The sequence below is a fragment of the Tupaia chinensis genome, unplaced genomic scaffold, assembly GCF_000334495.1.
Source record: "Tupaia chinensis unplaced genomic scaffold, TupChi_1.0 Scaffold148039_1, whole genome shotgun sequence".
Lineage (NCBI taxonomy): Eukaryota > Metazoa > Chordata > Mammalia > Scandentia > Tupaiidae > Tupaia > Tupaia belangeri.
In genome coordinates this window covers 96,659-102,765 of record NW_006207889.1, presented here as the reverse complement: position 1 = coordinate 102,765, position 6,107 = coordinate 96,659, and positions in this window count along the sequence as shown.

Genomic DNA, 6,107 nt, shown 5'->3' with positions numbered 1-6,107 from the left:
CCATGTGGTTTTTTCTTTTTTTTTTTTTTTTTTTTTTTTTTTTTTTTTTTTTTTTTTTTTTTTTTTTTTTTACCTGTGACACAAATAATGTTCCAAAATTTAGACAGAGGGATAAAGTACTCAGATACAAATTTTGGATAGGGGCCTTGGTAGACTCCCCAACCATTAGGACTGCTGGTCCAGTAAACTGATTTTCAGAAGAGCCTGTCTGGATTGACCAATGGCCCCTAACTGGGGTAAAAACTCAAGGCAGCTAGACAATTTGTTCAAGAACAGCTAAAATTGGTTCACATCCAACCATCTTTTAGTCCTGCTTCTCCTTGAGAGCTTACCCCAGCAGGTAGGAGAGCTCTTGAATTAGTAGAACTAGCCATTCAAAAAGCCTGTTTGTCACAAGTAAACAAAGACTTGTGTATAACTATCTTAATATTCCCAATCTCATATACACTCACTGGGACTATTTAAACAAACTTAGAGGGTCTTTGAATGGTTACATCTTCGATCATCTCCTGTATGGTCTCTTATACCATTTCTTACAGCAGTAGCTGCACTTATAATAAAAAGATGAACACATACCATCCAACTATTAAGACATGATCTCAGAAACTCCTGAAGATCAGGCTAAACACTCGCATAACCTTTTCCACTAAAATGCTGCTGCTCTGCAAAATTTTCTGTCATGAGGCGATAAGCACAAAAAATTGTCCAAATTGTGTTCCTTTTCTTCTCCTCTTCCTATGGGTGTTAACCCTAGAGGTTTAGCCTCTGCTAATTACATTTGGCAAATGGATGTAACTCATTATGTCTCCTGCAGGTGACAAAGTTATTTGCATGTCAATGTTGATGCTTTCTGTGTTTCATTTTTGCTTCTCCTGTGACAGGTGAAGCAGCTAAACATGTAATTACACATTGTCTTGCGGCAATAGCAGTAATGGGAAAACCAAGATATATAAAAACTGACAATGCCCCAGCTTACACTAGGAAAGCTTTTAGACAAGTTTGTGGCACTTTGCATGTTTTTCATACTGCAGGCATACCTTACAATTCTTAAGGTCAGACAATAGTAGAAAGGGCCAACCAATGTTTAAAAACTTAGTTAGAAAAAAAGGGGCAGAGGGAGACAGGATAATCCCTGTAACTCCTCCCTCTAAATTTTCTCTTGCCTTATATTCTTCAAATTTTTAAAATTTTGCATCGGAGGGTCTCACAGCCATGGAAATTCACTACCAAGGGATAAAAAAAGTTAAACCTCGATATGCAAAATGGAAAGATCTTAGTTCAGGAGCGTGAAAGGGACTCAACCTAGTATTAGCATGGAGTTGAGGGTGTGCTTGTATTCTCCAGAATCATCACTGAAGCCAGGTTCCAGCTCGACTTGTGAAACTATTGCATGAATGGAATAATCAGAGGACAAGCCAATGAGACAGATAAAGAAGAGAATGCAGGACCTGAATATGGACAAATTACCCAAGAAAAATAAGAATAAAATAAGAAAGGCAAAATGGACACATCTGGTCCAACATGGAGAGAGATTAAATGTTTGACAAAGAAAGCGAAATAATTGGTAAAAGGCCAGGGAGCATCGATTACAGCTCCTCTGCTATTTTTGGCCATAAGTATGTTGACCACCCAGTATTCAGAATCATTGGGTGCAAACTCCATGAAGCAGCTATCCAGTTCCATAGACTAAATTAGAAAAAGAAAAAGGGGGAGATATAGGGAGCAGCCAGACCAAGAATGGGCACTAGCGATCTTTATTTAAAGTAGAAATGATCTTTGTGCTTATGCTGCAGGGCAAGCAAAAGACATAACAAAGACATACTACAGTTACCCAGCAGGGCAGTGTAAATTAAGAGAAGCTGAGAGTCAGCCAGAGAAGGCCAGAGGAAACCTGTTTAGAACTATGAGAGAAAGAACCATGGAACACAAAACGTCCCAGAGCTATGACCTGGTTTTCCCATACCCCATTTCTTCATAAAAGAATAAACCTGGAAATGGCTTGGAAACATGACATTCTCCATGCAGAGATGCCTGGTCCACCAGGATCCCACTTTCTCTATACGTGTGTCTGTGTTTCTGTCTTTTCTTACTCTGTTCGTCCACTTCCACTCGGGTTTCCATGTCCTTTTGCCCCACAGGCCAGGGCAATTTTCTATGGTGGTTTTTACCAAGTCAATATGTTAGATCAAATAATTGTTCATAGGGACCAGCAGTTAGTGTAATGGCTATGTCACTGGACTCCCACGTAGTCGACTGCAGTTCAAGTCCCGGACCTGGTGGCTTAAACTCACACCGGGTGCGTGTGCGTTTGTGCCCAAGATCCCTAGAGGAGAACGGAGGAGAGGGATTGTGGCGTGGCCATCCCCTCTGGGGGATGATTTCTCGCTTTCTATCTCTCTGTCTCTCTCTGTCTTTCTGGTGAGCGCACGTGCCCTATAGTGAAAACCTCTCCAAAAGAAAAAAAAAAGAAAAAAAAAGTATTGTTCATATAACTAAGGAAAATGAATCAAATCAAACAACTAACTATCCAGGGACATTAAACCCTTTTATTTTTTTTTAATATATTCATGTTTTAGGGGAGATAGTGGTGACTTAAAATGGAATAAAGCTATATAAAGTCCTTATGGGGTTGGCCCCTAGCCTAGTACCTAAAGGGAGCTAGATACTACATGGCCAACCACAGCTCAAATTCCACCCTAGTAGCTTGAAAAACACATTGGGTACATGTATGTTCATGCCTCAAATCTGGATGAATGGAAGAGAAGGGATTGCATGCAGCATGATCATGCCCCCTTGGGGGGGGGGTCCTTTCTATTTCTCTAGCAATTGCACATGCCCTCTGGCAATTAAAAAAAAAGTAGTTCTTGGTTGTTGTGGTGAAACAAATAATAACTTGCCTTTACACAAATGACTCCTCTCTGACTTGTTTCCAAAAGAACCCAACTTGGCCATGCTTAGCGTCAATTGGTATTATTGATTATAGACCTTATTATTTTGAATATGTTGGATATTTTCAATATGGATTTGAACAAAGTCTCCTAATTTGATAATACTTGAATTTTTTAGATTAAAAATATTCCTAGTTATTTACAAAAGAAAAGGAAGTCTCATTCTTAGCCTGCAAGCCAAATATTAATAATATTCACCATTTCTTATATAAATAATGAGATTTGCAGATGCCAGCAAAAAGGACACGTTTCATATAAGCTTTTGGAGGAAAACCTTTATTTTCTCATAAATATGGTGAGTATAGATCAATACGTTAGAAAAATATATTATCCTAAATCCTCATTTTTTTCATTCAATAGTATTTCTAGAAATATCATTTTCTGACCTTGAGTTTTCTTTTTTTAAATTATTGCTTCCAGCAGCAGACTAAAAAATGAAATTAAAAACATTTTATCTAGATGGTGTAGAGCTATCATGTTGCTGATTTAAAAGGTAAAAAGAGGACATCATCACAATACATGATTTAAATATACCCAAAATATCACCAATAAAGTTCATATTAACTTAACATAGAGCATGTGTCATAGCCATGACACATCTTTCAGCTGATATTTATTTAAGAGTTTTCTTCCAACTGCACATTCATTTTTTAAAGAGATTTTTGCTATAGGGTGTGTTCACTTTCTTGAGAGACAGAGAGACAGAAAATGAGAAATTGTCTCACAGGGAGATCGCCCTGCTACAATCCCTTCTCCTACATTCTCCTCTTGGGACTTTGGACATTCACACTCATGTGCCTGGCATGAGTTTTGAGCCACCAGATCTAGTACTTCAACCACAGTCGGCCATGTGGTAGTGTGGTGATGTAATCATTGCATCATCTGCTGGTCCCCCAACTGCCCATTCGGAGTCTACTTGTCCAGATCTTTCTTTGGTTTTAGAAAACTGTCACAGAAAACATTATTACATGATTTTAATACATGAACAGATCAAAGTGTTTTTTTTCTAGAATGTCCATAAAAAATACGCTCTGTGTACATTTCCAAAATCACCATATAAACCATATTTATTCAAAATGCATGAAATATATCCATGTAATTTTTAAAGAATGACAAATATATTTCACAATGAAGAAGATCTTGTCCTTATATTTTTACACATGTTCTTTAATTTAGACCCACAGAATGGAGATTGCATATGTAAGCTATTTACATAGGCAAGAAAGCATCCTATGCCCAATTAGCACAAGAAATTCAGTAGTGAAAGGTTTTCTGTGTTCCACAATTCAGTTAACATTGTGAGAGGCTGAATTTGGGGAAGGACAGGAAACGGGTATGAAAAGGATATCCTTTTTTAATTAATTTATTGTTAATCTGCTTTAAAACCAAGATGGAAACAAAAAGTGAATATAGATTTATCATAGTACTAGAGCATTGATAGTACTAAAAATACAACTTAAAGAATCTTAACATAGTAAGGTAACATTTCATTTACTTCAGGCTGATTTCTCCATTTGTACTCCATGCTACTTCAAGTAAACTCTATTTAGAAAAACAACAAAAGCAAGTCATATATGAAAATTAAATTAGATGCTAACTATTTACATTACAAAAATTGTTCTATTTTCTTAAGTCTTTCACTTTTCAATATACACACACAGCATTTGTGCATATATTGGTTTATGTACATAGAGACTTTGAGCCTGAAAAACTTAGTGCAAAACCTTTAGGAAAGATAGTCTACTGAATATCTGTCAGCTGGGATGATTAAGCAGCTCTGAAGTTGTAATGTGAGTCAATGAAAAATGAGATTTGATTTACTAAAATAACACTTTGAATATGTATCACAATTTTATACTTTTAATAAAGCACTATAACATCTCATAACAGCTGTATGAGGTTGGTTGTAATTTTAAATTTACAAAATGCCAAAACTGAAAGGTTCCTGCTTTTTTATCTTGTCATCTTCACATTAAAGATAAAGAAATTATGGCCAGAGATTGAGTGACAGGCCTTAGGGCATGGATATATTTGATAAAGCATTAATTCTGACATTATCACAGTGAGTTTGAGAGCCAGCTCTGCCTCTCTTAAATTGTAAACTTCCTTACAAGAAAAACAGAAAACAAAAAACAACAAAAAAAGAAACTTCTTTAACTCTCAGTTTTCCTCTCTCAAAAAATATGAAATATAGTGTCTAATCTTAGTTGTTTTGGCATAAATTATAATTATATTTGCCAAGTAGATATATATATATTTTTGGAGAGTTTTTTCCTATAGGGCATCAGAAAGACAGAGAGAGACAGAAAACAAGAAATCATTCCCCCATGGGAGATAGCCATACCTCAATCCTTTCTCCTCCAGTCTCTTCTTGGGATCTTGGGCATGTATTCACACGCACCCGGTGTGAGTTTAAGCCACCAGGTCCGGGACTTGAACCACAGTTGACTACATGGGACTCCAGTGACATAACCATTATGCCAACTGCTGGTCCCATGCAAAGTACCTATACAATATTTGGCTGATAATAGATACTCAAGTAAATACAATTTTACTATTACAGGGTACTCTGTAATGCATAGACATTTGTCTTTAGGAATACAATTGTTACTTAATGTAATGTGTACTAGATCTTAGAGAAAGAAGTGCCTTGGATTTTTTTTTTAGTTTGCCAGCTGGTGCCTACTCTTACCAGAGAGAGACAGAGAGATGGAGAGATGTGAGGAGCCTCATGCACCAAAATGGCTGACATGACCTTCATACAAGGGCCTTCAAGTATCCTTGTTCCGGGAGTAGACAATTCACCCTGAGACTTCCTCATTCAGGCAGGTCTCAGTCAGGTCTGCAACAATTCCCGCCCCCTTTTCCTACCCTGTGTATATAAGAATATTCTCTGGCCCTCAATAAACGAGCGACTGCATACCATCTTGAGCTGTGACACTGTGTCGCTCCCATGTTGTGACGCTGCATTGGTTCCAGACCTCTGCTCTCTCACTCAGGCACCCTGCTCGATTGTCCCGCGGGCCGGGACATTCTGGCACCTGGACAGGGACCTGAGTTCGAGAAGCAGCGACAGGTTCCCGAAGATTCCGAAGAGGAATAAGAGGCCCCTAGAGAGGAGCAAGTCAGAAGGCCACGGCATAACTTCACGGGACGCCG